Source organism: Rhagoletis pomonella, unplaced genomic scaffold, assembly GCF_013731165.1.
Source record: "Rhagoletis pomonella isolate Grant_MI unplaced genomic scaffold, Rhpom_1.0 Rhpom_scaffold_00008, whole genome shotgun sequence".
NCBI lineage: Eukaryota > Metazoa > Arthropoda > Insecta > Diptera > Tephritidae > Rhagoletis > Rhagoletis pomonella.
The window spans coordinates 7,733,962-7,761,443 of NW_023458562.1; the positions used below are offsets into that span (position 1 = coordinate 7,733,962).

Genomic DNA, 27,482 nt, shown 5'->3' on the forward strand with positions numbered 1-27,482 from the left:
TACATATGTGTCAATTAACAAATACTGAAAATTCTCGTGGTGATGAAAACTCGCCTGCGCCCAAAAACCAGACTTAGAAATAAACTAAACATCAGTACAATAAATAGTATTATGCACTGTAAAGAACTAGTACAAAAAGCTGATGCACATTACGTGTGGTCAGCAAAAAGTTATCTCAAAGATGTATGATTTTTTTACAAACGTTTTGTATACAATTAGGGGATATAAAAACTTTTTGTTTTTGATATAATATAGGATATAAAAACTTTTTGTTTTTAAACGAATAAAATGCTTGAAATTTTATTGTCGAAGAAAAAAAAAACGTTTGAAATGAATTGAATTGATCTCAAAGATATATATACTCGGTACGTTTTTTTTACAAACGTTTTGTGTACAATATTTTTGATACCTAGGTTGTTCACACTTGCTTGGTTATCAGGTTACCTGGTTAAAAATTATTATTCTGTAGTGTATTTTATTGTTGTAAACTGAATAAAAAATATAACCACATAACCAGATAACCTGATAACCAGGGAACGGATTTTTAGGACCTAAAAACCTATAAAAAAGGCAAAATAAAGTAACGAAATAGGCTGGAAAAGGCAAAATAAAATAGCGAAAAAGGCAGGAAAAGGTACTAGGTATTGCAAAAAAGGCAAAAAAAGACAAAACAAAATAGCGAAAAAGGCAGGAAAAGGCAAAAAAGGTATTGCCAAAAAACCAAAACAAGGCACTAAAAAAAGACAGAAAATACGAAGAACAATCAACAAATATATTTATTTTAGAAATTAAAAAGAGAAAAACTAGTTTCATTATATGAAAAATTTGTACTTTGACTCTTTGACTATTGAGGGATTCACAACGGTGTCGTAAGTGTCGTATTGTTGTATGTCGTAAACTTTAAAAGCTTAAATAAATGTTTATAGAACTTGAAACCACAACCAACTATTTTTTAGCACTGCGAGAATGCATAATATGACTTTGATAGTACTTTTCGAACCCCCTTAATATATTTTTTAGGCATTTAAAGTTTACGACATACAACAATACGACACTTACAACACCGTTGTGAATAACCCATATTTTATCCTTTCGAGTTTCTAACTCATAAAACTTTAATCTGTATAGTTGTAGTAACATTGAACCACAAGATGCATTTTGAAGTTTTCTGGCAGCATTTTCATTCGATTTTCGCGAAGAAAAGCCTTGAATGTACTAAATGTGCGCTCGACGTAAGTTGATAGAAGTGGAGCCCAATTTATCAGGAATAAAGGCGTTTTCCTCGCCCTTTACAATTTTATACACACCCCTTATTGTCTTCAAGCCTACGTTAGCTGAGAAAACGGCTTTGAATTTTTCCAACACCAATTTGGCAAGAGGTCCCTGCGCTTCTATAAGCCGCATGGGCATGTGTATATTTTTTAATCTTTAAAAAAAAATTGTAAATGCTATAATCATTTTTTTAAAGGTAGAAAAGGCAAAAAAAGGCAAATATCTTAAAAAAGGCAAAAAAAAGGCAATTATCTTAAAAAAGGCAAAAAAGGCAACATCAAATGTGTATACATGGACATTCTTAATCGAATATACTCTATCTCTTTAGCAGAACAAAAGGCATTTTCCATAAAATCCGTTCCCTGCTGATAACCAAGCAAGTGTGAACAACCTAACTTTTATTTAAACGCATAAAATGTCTGAATTTGTTGTTTTATACATCAAAATGTTTGATATGAATTGAATTAAATCAAAACTATATACAATGCTTATAACTGTTTTTTATAAGATACGTTAATTAATTTATTTAAACGCCCAAATTTATTTTGTGTAAACTTCAAGAATTGAATGAATGGATAACCAACTGTAGCACAGAAACCATATTATTTGGTATTTTAATTTATACCTACTGTTAATCTGCAAAACCTGTAAATTTAATAAAATCTCGTTTTATTGTTAAAAAATTTTTGGTAGTTTGCAAACTGATTTGGTAGGCTTTTTGGTACCTTAAATATGTCAAGTGGCAACGCTGGTCGTTATCCTCTCTGTTTAAGGTTATAATAGCAAACAGTTATTGCTAGGTCGTAGAACGTTGAAGTTGACAAATTGGTTTTCGTTGTTCATAAATTCTTTGTGCCAGCAAATTTCCTATGCAATTGCAATAAAAAAACTCATAAATGGGAAAGAGTTATTAAAATTTGTTAATTCTCACCAAATTAAAAGGAAATTAAGTGCATGTATGTATGCGGTTTACCCAAGAAATATATGTATGTAAATGGTATAACAACGACCTCCGAAGTAAAATAAATAAGTTCAAGTGAACTAAAAATCAATCACTTCCTAATTTGTGGACATGGAAAGAAAAACACCATCGAATGAAGTGAAGAAAGAGGCTTAAAATAACCACATAAAATTCACATAGAAGAGGAAGACCTTCAAAACACTCTTCATGAACTTCACAACATACCTACATACATACCCATACATTCGGAAAGGACAATCGCAACGCATAACTATCCATAAAGTAACACAGAATACTCGTGGGAGTCAGGCACTTGAAATTTGCAATTTGCGACTCGCATTCACACAATCACTTTTCGCTCATCTACCCCACTACTCCTCGAACACTTGCACTTTCAGGCACAGGGATACATAAACACGACCGATTGTCACATCTGCTCCGTTGTCGCTGGTCGACAGATAAGCAGAGCATTTAAGAAAACAGACCGATAATACCTTTAACAACAGCCAATATACATTTAATAAAATTTATAAATTACAAATTCAAGAAAGTCCAAGACTTAGTTCGCGAGTAAAACTTATTGAATCATCGAACTAAAGAATATATTTTGATAACGAGAAGATTAAAATCAGGAACGACGAATTTACAGGAAAACCTGATATGAATGATTGGCTATACCCCTTCCTTGCCTCGACTCCTGTTGTTCGTATAATTTTAAATAATTTCATCACAAAACGCAAATAAACGCGAGATCTTAATTTTCCTCAAATCCAGCATAAAAGCTACCGCAAGATGAGCAACAGTCGTCGCAATACCGCAACCGAATTTAGTTATGTTCTACAGAGGCAGGTAAGAGGACAAAACCTAGAAAGAATAAAGGACAGCAAATAAGTTATTGCTCGTGGCTTATACTCATATGTGTATGTATGTATGTAGAAAATAGATTTTCTGATATCGGTGGATAAAGGCTCAAAATATATCTTGTATTAAAGAATATTTGAAAGTGATTATTTGAAGTTGGGATACATACAGCGTAGTTCGTTTGCGCTAAAAAAGTTAAAAAATATGTAATCAGAATAAATTATACACATTTAATTCACTGTTACGGTCATGTCAACACATAAACCAAACTAGATACCGCTAATTTCGCCTTTCAGGTTTTACATTTTCCTATCTAGAGTCTGAGGCACCATATTATATATGCAGCTTCACTACCGGAGAACTCTATAGTTTTTTAGGGCTTTTATCTGACAGACGGACTTGTAAAATCCCGACTTTCATAAGGAAATCACACATATAATTTCAATGAAGTTTGAGGATGCTCGGAAACAATGAAATGTTTCAGCCGAGAAGTCATACCATTAATTTTAAAACATTTGCACTCCAATATTATTTTGTATGATAAAATAGTGCACTTCACGGCGCGGCGTTACGGTAAAATCAAAGCTAAAAATAAAACATACATTAAATTGAATAAAACAAAAACTAAACTAAAAAACTAAACTAACTAAAAAAATCAAAGATATGCACTAAAACAAAAAGACTTCTCGCAGTGGTTTTGCTTTTTTAATTTTTTTATTTACCTTTCCTTACTACTAGTTTATCTTTAACACAAGGACATATTTAATTTTTTTGTGCCACAAAAAACTCAAAATTAATTAAGTATATATCTAAAATATTAATATATGTGTTAAAAAAATTAAGCACGTAAGTAAAAAATTCATTTACAATAAATTAAAAATACATATTTATTTTTCTAAATTTTTTTATTTGCTTTGTTCAGGGCTTTATTTGGCAAAAAAGATAACTGGTTCTTTAAAACTTTCAAAGTTAAAACTTTCCCTATTTGGCCGCAAAAATGTTTTATATAAGGAGAACGTTTTTTCTACGTCAACCCCGGTTATTGGGAAGCTCAATCAAGTTAGCGGCGCTGAAATGAAAAAATGAAGAAAAAATTTATTCGTATTATTGTACTCATTGTGTGCTATTTTCGGCCACTTTTCGTCATTCAATGAAGTCTTTTTACTACTTATCTGGGCTTATTTTTTGGGCTTTCAAAATATTGCCCAGTAAACATTGAAAACCCGCTTGACGTCCCGCTATCTGGCCCACTTCTAAAACTTTTGTCGAACACGGATAAATATTATTGAGGAATTATGTGCTATTTTTGGGCTTTTTAGAGTCACCAAAATAATTATAAGAGCTCATCCAGTTTCCGAGATAATTAAGACTTTGCTGGGTTAACTGTAACTTAGCTTATCTGGGTTTATTCTTTTGGGCTTTTTATGTGCTATGCAAATATTGCCCGTTGAACTTTGAAAAATCGCTAAAAATATTGCCCAGTAACCATTGAAAAATCGCTTGACGTCGCGGTAGCCGACCAACTTTATAAACTTTGGTCGAACACGGATAAATATTGCTGAGGGATTAGGTGATATTTAGAGGCTTTTAGTGCCGTCAAAATTATTTACGGTGCTCACTCAGTTTCCGGGATTATTAAGACTTTGCTGGGTTAAATTTAACTTAGCAAAACATCTATTAAGTGAAGCCTTTTTGTTTAACGTTTTAACTTTATGAACAACTGGCAAGTGTACTCATTGGGGTGTTTAATAAACTTATACCAAATTCATAAAAAATAAAGAACACTAGCGGCAAATCAGCTGCACTTAATAGTAGTTGGTTGAATAAGGAAAATGAATTAGCAACAAGAGTTTACGGGATGTACATATGTAGCTCAGTGGTTAAGGCTTCTGACTTTGAACATCGATTACGCAGGTTCGATGCCTGCTGAAGTCTAGAAAAAAAAGAAGTCTGATGAAGAGTTGTGGTGATCTCCGAAATAGCTGCTATAACTTCTACCGCTTAGAGCTTTTTCAATTTTTCCTAATAAACAATCGTGGTACAAAGCTCAATAAAAATATTAAAAATTTTTGGTTTTTTTTTCATACAAAATGCTCTCCCATACACGGAATTTCCGATAAACGGACGCGGACACTCAAAAATGTCCAGTTATGAAAAAACTCTCCCATAAGCGGACGCGAAGCTCTAACAAGCGGCCAATTTTGTTTTGATTTTCAGTCAAATGTTGACTCTTGCGCTTCTACATATGTACACAAGAACATAGCCCATATTCCAAAATATTTTCTTTTATAGAAAAAGTGTTGCCTTTTCGCTGCCAATGGGCAATGAGATTTGTCGGTAGGAAAGAAAACGCAATAAATTTGAATTTATTTTTAATTCACCCTGTTTCTGTCTATTAAAGAGTAAATATTATTTTAATTTGGAAACCCGCAATTTAAATTTTTATACCCGAGCGCACTTGTGCACAAGGGTTTATTAATTTTGTTCACATAACGGTTGTTTGTAACAGCCAAAACGAATCGAGATAGATATAGACAAATGTATACATTAATGGTCAGAATGAATAGAGAAGTCGATTAAGCCATGTCTGTCTGTCCGTCTGTCCGTCCGTCCGTGTACACGATAACTCGAGCAAAAATTGAGATATCTCAACGAAATTTGGTACGTAGGTTTCCATTAACCCAAGGTAGGTTGGTATTGAAAATGGGCGAAGTCGGACTGCGACCACGCCCGCTTCCCATATAACGGTAATTTCCAGAAATACGAAAACTTTTTTAGTAACTACTGAAGATAATTCACTTAAAATTGATATTTACAATAATTTTCGGACGAAAAATAAGAATATTGTAAGTTTTTGGAAAATGGGCGTAGCCACGCCCACTTATTCTTACATGTGTATATCTTGGTAACCGCTGCACCAATTTCTTCCAAACTTGGCACAGGTATAACATACGAAATGGCCGAAATTTTTTTAAATCGGACAATAACCACGCCCACATCCCATATAACGGTAGTTTACAGAAATACGAAATCTTTGATAAATCAGTAAATATTAAAGCTAATTTATTCAAAACTGATGCTTGCAAGAACTCTTTACCACAAAATACGTTTATGGTAAAACTTTGGAAAATAGGCGTGGCACCACCCACTTATGATCACATATATATATAGCGGTAACCGTTCTACCAATTTGTACCAAACTCGGTATGGTTATTGTGCTTGCCACATAAAAGCAAAACGTTGAAAATTATTGAAATCGGAATAAAATTACGGCGGCAAATTTCAGAAATGCTTGAAACTGCAATATTTCGAAATTTAAGGACGCTAATTTACTCAAAATTTATACACGCCGGCTCACCATCTATCGGTAGGTTTCGGAAAGGTGAAAAAACATATATTTAATACTTGCGCCGGGTATTTAATGTTCGGCTCCGCCCGAACCTAGACTTTCTTACTTGTTTAAGTATGAATTTTTATTTTATTTTTTACGATATTCCTATTAGCGGACTTCTCTCATAGGCGGACAAAAAAGGTGACCATCGGTGTCCGCATATTGGAGCTTTCACTGTATTTGACATCCGCATTAGCATCGCATCCGCTGATGTTAGCTTTTAAACATCCGCATCCGCATTCGCATCCGCGGATGTCTAAAATTCCACATTCGCAACTTCCCACGATTGTTTATTAGGAAAAATTGAAAAAGCAACAAAGTCTAAGCGGTAGAAGTTATAGCAGCTATTTCGGAGATCACCACATCTCCTCATCAGACTTCTTTTTTCTAGACTTCAGCAGGGATCGAACCTGCGTAATCGATGTTCAAAGTTCAAAGGTCGATGTTCAACCAACTACTATTAAGTGCAGCTGATTTGCCGCTAGTGTTCTTTATTTTTTATGAATTTGGTATAAGTTTATTAAACACCCCAATGAGTACACTTGACAGTTGTTCATAAACTCAAAACGTCAAACAAAAAGTCTTCACTTAACAGATGTTTAGCTGAATTAAATTTAACCCAGCAAAGTCATAATAATCCCGGAAACTGAGTGAGCACCGTAAATAATTTTGACGGCCTTAAAAGCCTCTAAATATCACCTAATTCCTCAGCAATATTTATCTGTTTTGGACCAAAGTTTATAAAGTTGGTCGGCTACCGTGACGTCAAGCGATTTTTCAATGTTTACTGGGCAATATTTTTAGCGATTTTTCAAAGTTCAACGGGCAATATTTGCAAAGCACATGAAAAGCCCAAAAGAATAAACCCAGATAAGCTAAGTTACAGTTAACCCAGCAAAGTCTTAATTATCTCGGAAACTGGATGAGCTCCTATAATTATTTTGGTGACTCTAAAAAGCCCAAAAATAGCACATAATTCCTCAATAATATTTATCCGTGTTTGACAAAAGTTTAAGAAGCGTGACGTCAAGCGCACGCACATAAAAAACCCAAAAAAAGAAGCCAAGATAAGTAGTAAAAAGACTTCATTGAATGAATGTTTTGCTAAGTTACGGTTAACTTGGCATAGTCTTAATTATTTACCAAATGGTCGGAGCCCAAAAAAAAACGAAAAGTGGCCGAAAATAGCACACAATGAGCACAATAATACGAACAAATCTTTTCTTAATTTTTCCATTTCAGCACTCTCTAACTGCCAAATATACAAATCTGTACAAAGGTACAGTTGAGTGATCCCAGCTTAACAGCTGACACTTGCGGCCATTTGGCTACTTAACAGAGCAGATATTCCCTTAAGTTCCTTAAACGCTGCGCACGTTAATATTAGTAGTTATTATTTCCGACAAGAAGCTATAGTTTGCATTGGTTCAATCGAATTTGAAACTATTGCGTTTTTCAATATTATTTTGCCGCCTCTAACCAGGTTCCCCATCTTGTAAATATTGGCTGTGGCGGAAGAGCGATATTGGGATACATGTTCTTAAAAGCTTCAACAAGCAAAGCAGGTTTTAGAAATATTTTTTCCCCTTCGATCAGCGTTGCCACAGACAAATTTTTTTCCTACCAAAATTTCCTACCATAACCAACCAAAACCTACCAAACATTTTTTTGTTTTCAATGTCAAATTTTTTAAAAACATAGTTAACATAAACTAGAAAAACTAAAACACAACTAGATTAATAAAAACAAATTGAACGCGTATAACGATTCATTTTACTGTACAGACTTATCCATATGTACATATGTCTCTTTACACATACATACATATCGTCACTAGATACGAATAAAGACGCCAGCTCAAAAGTTGATAGCGAAAAAAGAGGCGTAAAAAAATTTCGGCGAAGAAAGACTCTTAACATAGGTGACGGCAAATAAAGCCGCCTTAACCACTTTGACAGCAAAGAAAGACCCATAAACTTATGTCGCGGTCAACTATATTTTCGAGTGCAACAGTATTGCCCAGAACTCCCCAAAGAGTTTTTCTGAGCTCTTTATTCGTGTCTAGTGACGATATCATTATTATTACGTCGAAGATACCCGCGCTGCGACCTAAGAAGATATATTGTGCTAAATCAAAATTGTACTAACTCCAACCTTAGGCTATTTAAAAAACTCAGCACTTTGGATGAGGCCATGTTCCAAATTTTAGGTGGAGAAGGCAATCGTTCTCCAAGGTGTATCAATCTATGATTCATGCTTCGTGGACATTCACATAGAATATACTCTGGCATTTCTTTCACCAGCCGACAAACCCTACAGTCCGCCTCTACAGAAAAACCCATTTAATTAAAACCGTACGTTAACATGCAGTGTGCTGTCAGGTTGCCAGTAAGAGTTCTAAGTTCAAGGTGTCTTTCGGAGTTCCTGCTGGAAAGAGTTATGCATATCTTTGATTGTCTTATTCCCTTTAACTTCCACCAGTAGGCAGCAATTTGAGATTATTCCCAGCTAGCTCCTAAGTAGGTCTGCAGTGTGTCCTTTAGATGTACCCCAGAAAGGCTAGGGACCATGCAAACGCATTTGGGCTTCACGCTTTGCGAGACAGTCAGCCCTTTCGTTGCCTTCAAACCCTTCATGCGTGACGCTATTGTGGGCTCGCAGGTGGTTCAAGAGTTTACAAGCCTTGATGCCATTTTAAAAGACTCTAAGGCCTTTAACGCTGCCTGAATGTCCGACATAATATTTGTTCTGGCCTCATTTGCCTTCTACGATGACATTCGCGAGCACAGACTTCAATTGGGAAATATGGTTGAGTACGAGCCCATTGGCAGACTTTTCTGAAATCTTGGTAAAAGTACGCCATAAATTATATCGTTACCTAAAGGTGAAAGGTGCCAAGTACATTTTTTTTTAGTTTAGTTTTTGATGCAGAATGACAGGTAATACGAAAATGGACTTGGCACCTTTTCACCCTTAGGTCACGATATATGGTTGTCCGTATTGCATATTGGCAATAATAAGGTACACGCTTGTACATAGGAATCAGGTATATTTACATGCTTGTGGCTGCCATTATACGAACGCACCCGTGAAATATTTGTGTAAAAAGGTTGCTAAAATATTCGGAGATACGTACATATTTTCTATTTTTTCGCAAATAACTATTACTCATTGTCCCGAAACCTACCAAAATCCAATCAAGCCTACCAAACTACCAAATGAAAAAAAAAACCTACCAGTTTTGGTAGGAAAAGCCCATGTTTGGCAACACTGCCTCGATATTAAATCGTCAACATCACTGAAGCGAGCTCTTACATCTTCGGCCAGTCGGTGCATTGCGTGCCAAACAAGTAATAAGGGTCTGATTATGCATACTTCGCATAACTTCGCACCAGGGTTGTTGCAAATATTCTCATTCGCATTCGCAACTGCGGAGCTTCCGCATTAATTTTAACATTCGAATTCGCAATAGTCCATGCGGATCAATATTTGCGAATGCGAATATTGAAGGGCCCGAAAATAACAGTTTTTTTTACCAGCTAAACTTGGCCAAATATTTTTTATTCCCAATTAAAGGTCTTTTCCGGATAATAAACAAACCGCTTATCCAAATTAAACAAGTTTGGTACCAAATGAAGGAAATGTCTAAACGAGCAAACCCACCCATTGAAAACTATTTCAATAAACAATGTTAATTAATTACCATAGATCAAACCTTGGGCCTGGTATATGAATTTCTTTAGTATTAAATGATAAAAAAATACAAATAGAGGTGGTAACCTTCTTTCGTTATTTCTGCATAAAAAGAAAGGATTAAAAATTAATTACAAAAACAAAATCGAAAAATGCTGTTGACGTTACAGGAATGTGAAGAGGGAAGTCAGGAGGATACATCCGACATTTGCAGCCCGATGCAATCCTCAAAAAATAATTATTGCACGGCAATAAAAAAAAATATATAACTGAAAGTTCTCTCAACGGGTGCAGTGTCAATCGAAAAGAATTTACAATTTTGTCAAGTTTCAAGTTTTTCAAGTTTGTCGCCTCGAGCGAGTAGTTAGTTAGTGGCGCAGGTTTGACGACCCTTTAAAAACTTTTTAATGAACACTATGTTCTAATTTTTGAACTCAAATACTAAAAAAAAAAAACATTATTAAAAATTACTAAGCTTTCCATTTTTATTTAACTAAATCACCTAATTTACTCACCTAAAGTATTTCTTAACAAGTAAAAAAGTCTATGTTCGGGCGGAGCCGAACATTAAATACCCGGCGCAAGTATTCAATATAGTTTTTTCACCATTCCGAAGACTACCGCTACATGGTAAGCAGTGGTGGTTTTACTTACGTCCATTTCAAACATCTTCGATAGAACGTTCAGTTAGATATAATATGATAAACTTATATAGATATATATGGGCGGCACCACGCCCATTTTCCAAAATTCCATAATAATGATACTTCTTTTCAAGGGATTGTTGTTAGTATCAATTTTGGGTAAAATTAGCTTCCTTAAATTTCGAAATATCAAAGTTTCAGACATTTCTGAAATTTACCGTTATAGAAAAGTGGGCGTAATTTTAGTCAGATTTCAAAACTTTCAACGTTTTGCCTTTATGTGGCAACCACAATAATCATACCGAGTTTGGTACACATTGATAGAGCGGTTACCGAGATACACATATGTGGTTATAAGTGGGCGGGGTCACGCCCATTTTCCAACTTTTTATTATAAGCCTATTTTTTCTAAAGAATTATTGCAAAAATCGATTTTGAATAAATTAGCCTCAGTATTTACTGATTTATAGAAGCTTTCGTATTTCTCTAAATTACCGTTATATGTGATGTGGGCGTAGTTATTTTAAATTTTAAGCCGTTTGGTATGTTTTGTGAAGGCCAACAACTGTGCCAAGTTTTGGAGAAATTGGTGGAGCGGTTCCAAAGATATACACATATAATCATAAATGGGCGCGGCTACGCCCATTGTCCAGAAATTTATAATATACGTATTTTTCGCCTAAAAATGATCGTAAATATTAATTTTGAGTGAATAAGCTTCAGTAGTTACTAAAATATCGCAGTTTTCACATTTCTCAAAACTACCGTTATATGGGAGGTTGGCGTGGTTATCGTCCGATTTTGCCCATTTTCAATACCATCCGTCTAACGCTCAAAAGAAGTACACATACCAAGTTTCGTTAAGATATCTTAATTCTTACTCGAGTTATGGTGTGCACAGACGGACAGACAGTCACCGCTTAATCGATTTCTCTTTTCATTCTGATCATTTATATATATATTTGTCTACATCTATCTCGATTCGTTTTGCCTGTTACAAACAACCGTTATGTGAACAAATTTATAATACCCTTGTGCACAAGTGCGCTTGGGTATAAAAATACTTGAAATCCCCATTCGCATCCGCATCCGCGGATGTTAGCGTTTAAGCATCCGCATCCGCGTTCGCATCCGCGGATGTCTAAAATTCCACATTCGCAACATCCCTTGGGGTTGAGCTCTCTGTTAAACAAAAAATTTTCAGGTAAAAGTGTAACCGTTTTTGAAATAATAACATTTTTTTGAATTAAAACAAATCGTGCCTTTTCATGTATTTTCTTTAACTGCATCTACAAACCAGGCTATACTTATTAAATTTTTTATGTAAAATACTTCCAGAGAGTTGCTTCTCTATACTCAAGTGCAACGTAGTTAAAATATATTAAGGAACCATCATAAAATTAGGGCTATTTTCAGATTTTTAACTTTTTGATATTTTCTTCCCCAAATTTGACTATCTCTGGTGAAAACAAAAATGTACTGAGCTATAACTTTACATTACATAAAAAATTGCTCATTTAATAAAGATTTAACAAAGGTGTCACTCTTACTGTTTCGAATAGAAAAAAAAGTTATAGCCGCTTTTGTGGGCAAAGGACTGAGACACGCTAGAATGTATTTAATAGATTTAAATTTAAGTTGCTCTTGCTGCCGACCAATGACATGCTAAATAGTACAAAGGTACAATATTACCTGCTTCGGACATAATTTTACCGGAATTAGTGAAAGTGGATTTTGTGAAATTGGACCCTTCGAACATTGTGTTATTACTACTATGACAGAGAACACGCAGTATATGTCGCATGAATATGCGGATATTCACCTAATTTACGGTGAAGCTTGCTGTAATGCCAGAGCTGCTCAAAGACTCTATGTAGAGCGATACCCCAATCGTCGGCATCCGGGTCGTGTAGTATTCGCCCGGACCCATAGAGAAATATATGAAGGTAAGTGATTTTTACCCCTTTCTTGTTTGCTTGCTTGTTAACTACATTTTTCACTTTTTTAAGGCCGCATACCTGGAAGGCGTGGCGGCGAAACAGGACGTCCTGCAACGGTAGATGTTGAAGTTGTGTTAGAGGAAGTGGAACTAGGTCCATTGACTTCAGTGAGAATGATGGAAAGACGGACGGGAATACCAAAAACTACAGTTCACAAAGCTTTAAAAGACCATCGATTTCATCCCTACCATGAATCAGACCCCAACTTTTTTAATAAAATAATTTGGAGCGCTGAATCATCATGCAAACGTGATGGTTATTTTAATTTACATAACCTTCACAGTTGGCAGATAGACAATCCTCACGAAATGCGAGATTGTTCGCAGTACCGGTACAAAATAAATTTATGGTGCGGTATTTTTAATTATCAGACCTGTGGAACTGCCGCCAACGCTCAACTCTCACAGTTATTTAGAGTTCCTTCAGGAACGGCTTCCAACTATTTTAGAACACGTACCCTTAAACCTGCGGCGAAGACTATGACTGCAAAATAACGGGTGCCCTGCTCACTACGGGCGTGAAGTAAAGCCCATTTAGACGAAACTTATCCTCGCCGATGGATTTTACGATGCGGGCCAATCACGTCGCCAGACCTGAATCCATTAGATTTTTTCTACTGGGGCTGTCTTAAGGACAAAACTTATTCAAAAACAATTCAAAACGAAGAGCGTTTGCGGGAACAAATAAATGGAGCTGCTTTTGAGATAGCCCAATTGAGTTTAAGATCTCTAAAAACGTCTTTTCTTAAAAAGTGCCGAGCTTGTATTCGAGTAGAAGGTCGCTAGTTTGAGCATATTTTATCAATAAATGAATTAGTTTTTTTTTTAATTCTTTTGGTTTGCAGACTTGACAAGGGATGAGGAAATTCGTTCCAAAATAAATCATCTTACCACCCTGCCGGAAAAATCAACCAACACCAACACAAGAATAAATTTTTCTTCAAAACAGCTTATGTATATTTTATTTCACGTGAACCCATCCTTCACAAAAAATATTGATAGATATAGCCCTTGTTATAGACTCTAGTCCGGATTCAGGTAAGTAACATAAAATAATGTCAGGAGCAGGTAATAATGTACCTTTGTACTATTTAGCATGTCATTGGTCGGTAACAAGAGCAACTTAAATTTAAATCTATTAAATACATTCTAGCGTGTCTCAGTCCTTTACCCACTAAAGCGGCTATAACTTTTTGTTTCTATTCGAAACAGTAAGAGTAGCACTTTTCTGAAATCTTTATTAAACTAGCAATTTTTTATGTAATGTAAGGTTATAGCTCAGTCATTTTTTTTCACCAGAGATAGTCAAAGTTGGGAAAGAAAATATCAAAAATTAAAAATCCCAAAATAGTCCTAATTTTATGATGGTTCCTTAATATATTTTAACTACATTGCATTTGAGTATGGAGGAGCAACTATCTGGAAGTATTTTACATAAAAAATGTACTAAGTATAGCCTGGTTTGTAGATGCAGTTAAAGAAAATACATGAAAAGGCACAATTTTTTTTTATTCAAAAAATTTAAATATTTCAAAAACGGTGACACTTTTACCTGAATTTTTTTTGTTTATCACCCTCCACCTACCTTCCCCTAAAGTTTGGCACGTTACTTCTGGGACACCCTGTATTTAATTTACTGGATTAATGAGTCGGAGTTGCTTTCCAGTTCAGAAGCCCACTCAAATGGGGAGAGTGTGATTTGTTGTGCCGATGGCGGCACAGGACGGGTGAAGATAAGGAACAAAGGAGGCTGGTGGTCTTACACAAAATCTGACGCTCATTACCCGAAATCTGAAATGCATTCTGCGTTAAGTAATCAATATTTAATAAGTTTAAACAAACTTTTCATACATACCAACGGACCTTCATTTAAATCCATTTTGGCTGTCCAAATTGAGCAATTCCGTTCTTATGCATAAATTTTCCTAACTAAATATTTTTTTATTATTTTCTTTGTGTTCAATAAATGGCTATAAGTGACCATCAAGTTAAGGTGCACGAAAAGTATTTCCAGGGATAGTTATCGACAGTTCTAGCTTTAATTTAAGCCCAAGTGGAATGTTCTATCACCTTTTGTTTTTTGCTAGAGCTTCTCAAATATTGCAAAAAACTCGATTTTTTGATACTTTGACCACATTTGTCTCAAAATCTAAATTTTTTGACATATCAATGCCTAGTGGAAATTCGCAATTAAACTCCTTAAAATAGACGTTAATTTTGAAGTAAAACGTAAACTTTTTTCTCATTTGTGTTAAAAAAAAACAAAACAAGGCATAAAATGAAAAAAATTGACCCACTCCGTTGGGCAGTAAACACTACCCGTGTCATTGTCCACATAGCCATACCAATTTCAAAATGGCCTACATTTTTTGCCATTTCGTTGCAGGCGGAAATTTGGTTTAAGAATTTATGAAGTTTCTGTTGAATGATCATATCATTGTCTCAGTATAGAAACACCTTATCTCGCATCTTTTTTCAAATATTGAAACCGTTATGAACAATGTATGTATGTATGTTTTAAAAATTACATATTTACAATAAAAGTTTGGTCAGTTCGCTGTATTTTGTTTCTTTATAAAAATAAAGTAATTTACGTTATTTGACCAAATATTTGAATCGATCTTGGGAGATTAATTTACTTTTTGACGACTCCTTCCTCCTTCGATTACGTTTATATATGTATATAGATATACTATGGCATGAAACTTGAAACCACTGGACGGTACAGACGCATATGTACTCTTCCCTTTTCTTCTCAACCCCTCCCTTCCACTAGCAAGCAGAATTTAATTCAATACTTGAACCGTGTAGAACCCGGTAATAGGTAAACAAATAGTGATGTGTAAGCAAACCAATGTTGCCAAATTCCCATTTTCAAAAATAAAGAAATGCATACTAAGTAGTACATATTTATAATATCGTCGGTCCCTACGAAGAGTACCACATTTCTCTATTCGCGTGGATGACTAGCACATTTCACTATTAGCTCGGAAGACTAGCACATTTCATTATTCGCGTCGAAAAGTAGCACATTTCAGATTTTTGCGTGGAGGAGTAGCACATTTCATTATTTACGTGGAAGACTAGCACATTTCAGATTTTTGCGTGGAAGATTAGCACATTTCAGATTTTTGCGTGGAAGAGTAGCACATTTCAGATTTTTGCGTGGAAGAGTAGCATATTTCACTATTTGCGTGGAAGACTAGCACATTTCAGATTTTTGCGTGGAAGAGTAGCACATTTCAGATTTTTGCGTGGAAGACTAGCACATTTCAGATGTTTACGTGGAAGACTAGCACATTTCAACTAAATCATAAAAGCATAATTTATATTGGAAATTTTAGTGCTTATTATATATTTGTGTAATTCTATTATAAAATTCATGAAATTCCGACGGTATATCCTTTGATTCCTTTGATTATTTTTGTCGCATTTGCTACTATATAACGAATAAACACAATTTATTTTTATATGAAAGAAAACCGCAACAACGGAAATTTTTTAGCCACTTGAAACTTGCACATTATTGCATTAAAATTGAAAGGGCTTTAAATCTATATACTCAAAAAATTCTTAGAAATAAAATAATTTGACATTTGGAAGAACATTTGTAGATTTTTTTAGTTTTCTATAAAGTTTTAAATTTGGGTTTATATCATGATTCAATAATACAAAGTTGTGTAATTTGTGACAGCTAAAATTTGACACTCCTTTATCTAGATTTGTATTTTGGAAGTAGGAGAAAGGGGAAGAATGTGATCGCATTTTGCGAAAACGGTAGTAGAATGGTACTACAAAAAGTACGCAAAGTATACAATTAGAAGTAAAATGTGTATTATTAATTCTATGCGAATTTGCAATATATTTGGTGTTTTAACAATACATAAAAATATGCATTTTTGATTTAAGTTATTCGTCATTTCCGGGAACAAATCTAGAATGCCGACCGTTCAGCTATGCAAAAACGAAAAATGCGGATCAACAGAACTTTTTATGCTCATTTCAACCATGCCAAAATGATTTGGCGCAAGTAAAAAATGAAGAGGTTCTAGAAGGTTAAAGTTCAGTTTTTAGATATTTTAAATATTAATATCTTATGTACTTTATAAACGATTAAACAGCTAATGACGTCACCATAAAGGTAATTAATTTGTTCTTCAGCTGATGTACATAATTTATAGCTTTTTGTATTTTGAAACCAAAACCACAAAAAAACGAAGAAATATTATTTTTTTTATGAAATAACCTTTTTTTAAAAAACTGCATAATTAATGGTAAGAATTTTATATAATTTAGAAAGTACAAGTTATTATCTTTAATTCGATATTACATACTTTATCATGATCTACTTTTGGGTTTCAACAATTTAGTGATAATAAAAAATACAAATAATCCTCTTATATCTTCTTTATTTACCAGTGACAAATAAATTTGGTATCGTTGAAATCAGCGTAAAAAGTTCTATCAATCGGCATTTTTGGTTGTTTTATAGCTAAACGGTCGCTATTCTACACTTGTTCTAGAAAATTACGCAAACGAAGGTGACGCCAACGAATATTTAGTATGAAGAATTTTTGGTTTTACTACTAATATCACTAGAAACTATAGAGTAAGCAACATTATGCACAAGTAAAGTAGCCGATTTTATGTGTGGGAGCGAGAAGACTGTTTTATTACAAAACCTTTCTATTATTGAATCATGGGTTTATATGGACTTCTTCAGAGAATGAACTTTATTTTAATGAAAATTCTTAAAAATAAGTAAATAAAAATAAGTGGAAAACAATATCACTTTGAAATGAGGTGCTCTTGATATGACTGCATGTACATTAGGGTGGTCCAAAAACTGTAGAGTCGGAATTGTAATGCTCTCACTCCCTAGGATTGTTGTATATAGAAAAGTGTACCCATATTTAAAATATTTAGTGGTCGTTCAAAGCGCTCAAAGTTTTCCATGTATTTTTGTATGGGAAAAAACAACTTTTCGTAGAAATGGTATAGAATTTTTGAAAATCAATATTTTTCGATCAGAAAACTCTGGTTCTCCTCAGGAGACTTTCAATAATAATACCCAATTATTTATTTAACAATTTTTTAATACTAAGGATTTTTTATTTGTCCCCCATTGGATTTTTCGGGGTTTTTTGGGTTTTTGGCGGACCTACAAATTATAGTTGCGATGAAAAAAGGTTAAATAAACAATTGGGTATTATTATTGGGAATCCTGCAGATGAAAAAAGTTTTCCGATAAAAAATAGTTTTTTTTGAATTATATACCATTTCTACCAAAAGTGTTTTTCCCCATATAAAATATGTACATGGGAAACTTTGGGCGCTTTGAGCGACCTCTAACTATTTTTTGATTTCAAAATAAAAAAATAGGGATATATTTTTTCGGTATAGAACAATCCTAGGGGGTGAGAGCATAAAAATTCCGATTTTTCTTTTTCACATGCATTTTTGGACCACCCTAATGCACATATATGTTTCTCGTATTTATAAATAGATTCCCTGAGGAAGACGCGAATATGCGTCCAAACGACTAGGAGGAAAATAAACGTTTATTCTATTTGTAATAAAATACCGAAAAGCTCCATACACAACATTAAACTCTCAGCTTAGTCGAGGAGAAATAATTATTACATACACGTATGTTTGGTTTTTGTACGGCTGCTAGTACCACTTTATATGAATTCGCTATTCGTCTACGCGAGTATCTGAAATGTGCTACTCTTCCACGCAAAAATCTGAAATATGCTAGTCTTCCACGCAAATAGTGAAATGTGCTACTCTTCCACGCAAAGATCTGAAATGTGCTACTCTTCCACGCAAAAATCTCAAATGTGCTAGTCTTCCACGCAAATAGTGAAATGTGCTACTCTTCCACGCAAAAATCTGAAATGTGCTACTCTTCCACGCAAAATTCTGAAATGTGCTACTCTTCCACGCGAATAGTGAAATGTGCTAGTCTTCCACGCGAAAATCTGAAATGTGCTACTTTTCGACGCGAATAATGAAATGTGCTAGTCTTCGACGCGAATAGTGAAATGTGCTAGTCTTTCACGGTAATTTGAGATGTGCTACTCTTCGTTGGGAGCGACGATATAAACAATATGTATGTTTCCTCAAACAAAGACTATCGATAGTGCGACCATTCGATAGTGCAAAAAATAGAACCATTCGATAGTATCGATAGTTTTACAGCTCCACTCTAGAGTCTAATTGTATGTCTTTGATATGATACCTACCGACGAAGTTGATATTTAGACCAGGTTGTACATATAGAAACTTCGCCTTAATACCTTCGCTATAAATGGCATTGTAAAATAATAATAAGAATAAAAGTTAATCTATATATATAAAAAATGGTGCGAAAAATGTATAGTAATTCATCAATTGAGAACGGTTGTGCCGATTCGGCTAAATTTTTTTCAGTTGTTCGTAATTGCCAGGAGAAGGTTTTTACGAAAGAAAATTTTGGGAAAACCCTCCGGTGGACCAGGGACTGATCTATTCGAAAAAATCGTATTCATGGTCCGATTTGCTTAAAATTTGGTACCTAGGTAGCTTTTTGCCTAGATTAGCACATAGGATGCTTTTTTTCCGGGAAGTGGACCAGGGACCGATCTATTCGAAAAAATCGCAGTTATGGTCCGATTTGCTTAAAATTTGGTAGATTAGTATATAAGATTCTTTTTTTTCCGGGTATGTAGTTTCACTTCTTCTTCTTATCCGCCATGTTAGCTATCTGACAGAAAACGTGTTTCGTATTTTTTGTTGTACCAACTTCTTCAAAAAAAGTCCAGCTTTTGACGTTGGAAAAATAAAACAAAGGAAAGCCAAACATATAAGTAGAGAATTTGTCTAATATTTTTAAATCATTTTCTTGATAACTGCTGCTTCCGTGGATATTGCAACACACGGAATAGATGTAATAATACAGCTACCACCTCATACCACAGAATTTATCGGCCGCCTATTTAAATAGTAGGGCTCGCTTGAAATATGTACATGAAGATGTATGGAGGTGCGCACACTACACCAACTTAATTGCTCCGACCAATTAGTTGTGGTGCAATGGAAAGACTAGCAAGCCCAACTAAATCGGCGGCCGATAAAGTCCGTGGTGTGCGATGGATCTAAAACATTTTAAACAAGAAATATTGCAGTTACATATGGGCATTCCCATGGTGGCGCACGTGACAGTCGTACGATTTCAATGTGATACAAAAAAGGAATACCATTTGTTTTCTTTAACTTTTTTGTGCCATTGTGTAGCACATAATTAGTTCTATATTTAACCGAAAAATGAAATCAATCGAACTGCTTGGTCCTGAAATATAAGCATTTAAAGAGAGTGTCGTTACGTGACAAAAAATGGAAGTTGATTTTTTCTTTTCTTACAAAATCGCAAAACTCTGCGAATTGTGGAAGGCTATTTTCATGAAACTTATTTTAATATGATTTGGAGCAATTCTAGTTGTTTTTAGAGTTTTTTGAATCAATGCAAATTGTTTCAATTCTATTTTACAACGCCAAGTGTGAAACGTGACGTGACGTGGCGTCACGTGACATAAATTTCCATCGTTATATTTTTGTTAATATTGCTTTTAAATGAATTTTTAACGCAAATAAAACTTGTATTTTATGTAGAATATACTTTATATTTTGACTTCAGCGCCCATTCAGGGTCAATTTATTAAAAATCTATGATTTATTATGTTTCAACCACATACGCCAAATTCGAACCAAATCGGACCATAAATACGGTTTTTCGAAATATCTCGACCTTGGCACCACCTAGGAAGACCATTTTATGCAAACATGATTCTACTTACATAGCCAGTATGTATATACTTTAAAAAGCAGACAAATCGGCCCGTAAATACGTTAGATATAAAACTTTAATTTTTTTTGTCGTGGTGGACCTTCCGCTGGAAACACCCATATTCGTTTTTAAGATTTTTATTCATGTGATTAGTAGTGGCTAGAATGTATGTATGTATTAAATACATATATCTATATATATACAAATGGTGTGAAAAATGTATAGTAATTCATCAATTGAGAACGGTTGGGCCGATTTAGAAAAATTTTTCTTTTAGTTGTTCGCAATTTCCAGAGGAAGGGTTTTACGATACAAAATTTTGGGAAAACTTTCCGGGAAAGTCGGGAAATTGGAAAAATCGAAAATTGATTTTTTTGTATGGAATTTTTTGTGCAATTAGTTCGGGATGGCTTTCGAATGGTAAAATAGAAAATTCTGGAAAAGTCGGAAAAATCCAGAAGAACGAGAAATATTTGAATTTTTTTCGACGAAATTTTGTATTTTATCGCATGATTTGATGATTTTGGACAATATTAAGATGGAAAATTTGTTATGAAGCTTGGAAAATTTCGGGTAATTGTGATATTTATTGCGAACATGAATCAATTGGGAACAATTTTCTCCTAAATATGTTTCATAACCGATTCGAATGGTTGCTGCTTTTTTGGAAAGGTGTTTAGAAGGAATGCACAAAGTTTTAATTTTTCCGATACGTACTGCAGGGGTCGAGCTACGCTAATGCATTTGGTACGTAGGTAGCGTTTTGCCTAAATTGACATATAGGATCCATTTTTCCCTTTAAGTGGGCCAGGGACCGATCTATTCGAAAAAGTCTTATTTATGGTCCGCTTTGCTTGAAATTTGGCACGTAGGTAGCGTATGGTCTGGGTTAAAATATAGGATACTTTTTCTAATAGGTGGACCAGATACCGATCTATTGGAAAAAATCTTATTTATGGCGCGATTTGCTTGAAACTTGGCACGTAGGTAGCTTATTGTCAGGGTTAAAATATTGCATACTCTTTTTCTGATAGTTGCACAAGGGACCGATCTAATCCAAAAATTCTTATTTATGGTATTATTTGCTTGAAATTCGATACCCGTATTATAGATATGCGTAAAATAGAATTGAGTCATTGTTTTACAGTTCGAAATGTGTTTGAAGGCGCCGCAAACATGCGGGTATTGGCTATTTAACAATAGTTATTACACACGCCAACAAAAATAGAAACAAATTTGATGCAGCTAATGTTAACGCTATTTTTGACGTAAGCATAAAGTTTCCGATTTTAAGAAAAACAACGTCAGTGTCAAAGAATCTCGATTTTGCAATATTTGAGAAGCTCTAGCAAAGAAAAAAAGGGTGGTAGAACTTCCCACTTAGGCTTAGATTAAAGTAAAGAAAATCTCGACTACTATCCCTGCAAATTCCTGCACCTTTGCTTGATGGTCACTTATAGTTATTTGTTGAACAGGAAAAATTGATTTTGGGAAGTTTGAGTACCTACCGCAATTAAGAAAAATTCCACTTAGGCTTAAATTAAGGCTTGGACTTCTGACTTCAATCCCTGAAAATACCATTCCTGCACCTTGACCCTGCGGTCCTTGCTTTACGTTGACTAAACAGAATGTGGATCAATGATACTCACCACTTTGGAAATTGCCACCAACTAGACTATACAGATTCAAGAACGATTCACTATCAAGCCTCAAGGACTTCTTCCCGGTATAACGCTTTCATCAGGTTATTTAAGACGGTAATGGATATGCCTTCTGTCGACCACAAAACCAAACGTGAATTGCTGGCGAAAACGTTGGACCAAATATTTCAATAAAAAAATTAATTTTGGGCGGGACGAAGTTCGCCGGGTAAGCTAGTGTACAATAAAAGTTTGGTCAGTTCGCTGTATTTTGTTTCTTTATAAAAATAAAGTAATTTACGTTATTTGACAAAGTATATGAATCGATCTTGGGTGATTAATTTACTTTTTGACGACTCCTTCCTCCTTCAATTATCTTTATTTCGCTTATTCTGATTATCTTTTTCGTTTTGATCTCAGTAAGCAATGAAAAAATTCGTTGGCAGTTAGCATAAGAATAATGGAAAGATATTGCAAAACTATATAGATCCATTAAATTTCGATATAATAAATCTCCATTTACTGCCCTTTTTTAGCCACTACTTCCCAAAGGTACATCGCTAATTTTACTTTTTGATAATAAAAGCACTCAAAAGTGGTCAACATCTGTGCATACCACTATGCTTTCTAAAGCCTTCAGTTGATTATTTTACATTCATTTAAAACAACTTCAGAATCTAGAAGCGAAAGCGTTTAAGCGAAAGTGCAAAAATCGGCCGTTTTTACAACAAACATATGGCGCCGTTATAGCGTCGTTTCGCACAAACACACAGCAAAGCACAAAACAAACGTTAATTTTTGCCTTTCGCATCTTGGCATCAAAGAGTGCACTGCCTTATTGATTAAAATATTTTCTAATATATTCAAAATACACAACTTCTCGAATTCCCCACACGTTTTCTTAACTTGTAGGAATAACTCAAAAGTTGCTATTAAAATTAATTTCAAGTGATGAGCTGTTTCTTATTTATCCATTACTCACTAAATTTTATTGCTTCGCCCTTTTTAGTCATAAAATCCCGAAAAAAGGGCGAAATCCCGTAAACTGGCAATACTGCCTGTGCCACTCTGCCATAGTACGGTTGTTGCTCCCTTTCATACCACAGTAATTTTGTATGAAACTCTGAATCAGGGAAATTCATGCTCCTTCTCATTATCAACCCTCATCATATTTTACCCCCGAAGAGCACTCAAAAATGTTTATTACTGTATATACAGTGGTTTGTACTTCATGAAGTAAGCAGCTCATGCTGAAGTTGTTTTGGTGAGTACACACATACTGCGACAAAAAGGTTGCGCTTTTATTGGAAGCTCTGCCAGCGCTGTGCACTACCCTGCAGAAAAAAGTTACCAATTGATAAAAAAATAACCCACTTGCAGTTAGCTTTTTTGCGGGATTTCTATAAAATGTATAACTTGTAGTTAGCTACAAGAAGCTTACTTGAAACTAGTTGATAAGTAATGCAGGAGTGATGAAGGAGATTGTTTTCTTTAAACGCAGGAGTGATGAAGGAGATTGTTTTCTTTAAACGCGTTCCTGTTTATATATCATGCACTTCGCAAATACTTTTTCGAATTGAGTAAAAATAAAAGGAAGATTGACATTTCATATTATCATTTTGAAGTTACGTCTGACGGAGTTCGAATATGGGACCTACATCAGAATATGGAAACAAATATGAAATGTAATAAATTAAAGTAAATAAAAATAAAAAAAAATATTTTGTTTTTCTTATTGATATTTTCTGTCTAAAGGTAGTTAGTTATAAGTTAGTTACATCAAATGCAGAGGTAACCACCCTTGACTACATCTAATGCAGAGGTAAACCACCTTAACTTAACTATTTCTTAACTATTTCGCGGCCATCGCCATAGAAATATAGTTAGCTTTTGTCAAGGAAAATATACAGATAATAAGTGACTTTTAGCTCCTTCCTAATCAACTTAAAGTTAGCTTATAGTTAGATATATTTTCTGCAGGGTAGTGATAGAGAACTATAGATGGTTTCATATTGCCGCCACTATCGCATTTTTCTTAGCACTATCGATAGTTGTATATTTTGTTCACACCCTTAGAATTGGACTATAAAAGATACAAATAACATGTTTTTACCTCCGTTTTTATTATTATTACTAGCAGACCCGGCGAACTTCGTCCCGCCCAAAATAAATTTTTTGTACAAGGTCAAAAGTTTGGGTTTAATTTTTAAACCGCGCTGGGACTACTGCCTTTTTTAATCTTTTATAGTCTACTTTTTAAACCAGTCAATAGTTTTAAGCAATTTTTAATATATTGTGGTTTAAATTTTAGTCCAAAAAGTTCGTGGTTTAAAAATCAAACCAATGTTTTAATTCTAGTTTCTAGGTTTCATATATAGAAAATTTGGTTTAAAATCTAAACCGAAATAGAAAATGTTTGCACACAGCGAAACGTGGTGTTGATTCAAACTCAACATATGAAAGCACATTTACATGCGTGGCTGTAGCTGAGTGTGCAAAGCTGCTTGATACAATTGGTTTCTACTAAGGCTGTCCGGGTTCAATCCCCATCAGACGGATCATGAAACTTTATTTTTATTTTTTATTCTTAATTATGAATTATAAGCCCAACATATGTGCCCTCTTTTTTTTAAATTTAGACGGTTTGTATTTGAAACTGAATTTATGTAGTTTGGTCATATATGTAGTCCAAAAAGTTTAAAATTAAAACCGAAATTTTTAACCGTGTATTGAAACATTTTGGTCCAACATTTTCACCAAGAGTTCATTTGTCTTCTAATATTACGGTTTGGTGGTTGTCAGAAGGCATATTTGCCGTCTTAAATAACCTAGCACAACTGTACATGTGTATAAAGAAACGTAATAGTTTCAGTGCGTTGGAAAGGCGCCACGTCCCCTTTTCAAATAACCCCAATTTTCTCTAAGATCATGAATTGATTTCATATATCTCTATACTATTTTCGAGTAATTTACCATGGGAGGTGCCACGTCCCTTTTTCCAATAGCCCCAACTTTTCTTCATGACCAGTCGCGTTTTATATATCTTGTACATACCAAATTCCAGTACTCTTCCATGAACACATTCAGAGATATGCAGTATGAAAAATTCGATGCGTATTTATCTCCATGAGTTTGCGATTGCTTTCATATATCTCCATACCAAGTTCGAGACCTCTTCCATGAACATTTTCCGGGATATGCAGTATGAAAAATTCGGTTTGTATGGGAGGTGCCACGTAACTTTTTCTAATAACCGCAATTTTTATCCATGAATATACAAATGTTTTCATATATCTCCATACCATATTCGTGTAGTCTACCATGAACACTTCCAGAGATGTGAAATATGAAAAATTCGGTTTGTATGGAAGGTGCCACGCCCCTTGCACCTGAAATATACTTTACATCCGATTCTCATACCTACCATATATAACACAAAAAATTTCATAAGGATCGGTCGAGCCGTTTAGGAAGAGTTCGATTTTTATATGTATGTATATTACATAAGCACGATGCGAGAAGCATAGAAAAAATTTCGATGAAAAAAAAAATTTTTTTTTCTCGGGTTCACAACTATCCTATCTTTTAAGTTGGAACCAACCAAGATACATTGAACAGGTAGTATCAGTAGAGCAGTTGATTTGATTTATTTTCAAATTATTTGGTCTCGAAAATGTCAAATATTTTTAATTTTTTCTCACAAAAATTCTGAATTGTTAAAATCCATTTGCATGTGAAACCTTTTTCTATACAAAACAAGCGATTGAATAGCAGCTTTTGGAACGTTCACCCAACTCGGCAGCACGACCGCTGATTACTGGGCCTTGCAAAGGATGGATCAATGCTTCCAGAAGCAAACAAATTTACTAGGAAAGAAAGTTGCATAAATTTTTATTTTTTCCAATTTCAATTTTTTATTTTTTATAATTTTTTGTATTTCACATGGCACACTTTGATTTAGAAGAAAAAATTCAGAACAGTTTTTGACACTTTCGATACCAGAAGCAACAACAAATTTAATTTAATGTGCCTTGGAACCAACAATACACACCCACAAAATTTCATTGAAATCGGTTGAGCGGTTTCGGACACGGGATATTTATATATTAAGATACCCTACTATAAGCACCTACCATAGATACGTTTGCGTACCAAATTTCAATTTCATTTGACTTATGGTTTTGAAATTATCGCTGATAAAATTTTCCACGCCTATGGGATGTGCCGCGCCCCCCTTTTACAAACCCATTTATATATAAGCACCTACCATTGATATATCTGCATACTAAATTTCAAGTTCGTGGGGCTTATAGTTCCGAAGTTATAGCTGATAAAAATTTCCATGTCTATTGGATGTGCCATGCACTCTTTTCCAAACTCATTTATATATACTCTAATTTCGAAGTTCGAAGTCCGAAATTTCGAGTTCAAGCGACTTATAGCTCCGGAGTTATAGCTGATAAAACATTCCAGGTCCATGGGACGTGCCGCTCCCCCCCTTTTTACAAACTCACTTATATATAGCCTACTATAAGCACCTACTATAGATACGTCTGCGTACCAAATTTCAATTTCACGTGACATATGATTCCAAATTTTCCATGCCTATGGGATGTTCCACTCAGTTATATATACCTTACTTAAAACGCCTACCGCAGATATGTCTGCACACCAAATTTCAAGTTCTTGGGACTTATGGTTACCAAGTTATAGTTGATAAAAGGGTCCACGCCTATGGGATGTGCCACGCCCCTTTTTACAAACTCATGTATATATATCCTACTGTAAGCACCTACCGCAGATATGTGCATACCTAATTTCAATTTCATGGGACTGATGGTTGTGAAATTATAGCTGATAAAAATTTCCACGCCTATGGGATGTGCCACGCCCCCTTTTCCAAACCCCTTTATATATACTTTACTGTAAGCACCTACCATAGTTATGTCTGCATACCAAATTTCAAGTTCATGTGGCTTATAGTTCCGGAGTTATAGCAGATAAAAGATTCCTATGGGATGTGCCACGCCCACTTTTACAACCTCATTCATATATACCCTACTATAAGCACCTACCATATGTATAACTGAATAACAAATTTCAAGTTCATATGACTTATAGTTTCGGATTTATAGCTAATAAAATATTCCACGCCTATTGGATGTGCCACGCCCACTTCTACAAACTCATTTA

At 34.6% G+C, this 27,482-nt stretch overlaps 1 protein-coding gene across 1 annotated transcript in view; it reads left to right on the plus strand.

The window, feature by feature from the left end:
- The first annotated feature begins 3,042 nt into the window (after positions 1–3,042).
- Positions 3,043–27,482, plus strand: part of LOC118744137 (angiotensin-converting enzyme) — a 391,082-nt gene continuing 366,642 nt past the window's right edge. The window contains exon 1 of the mRNA XM_036476890.1: positions 3,043–3,082. The gene's annotated coding sequence lies outside the window, so the exon portion shown is untranslated. The remainder of the gene's footprint in view (positions 3,083–27,482) is intronic.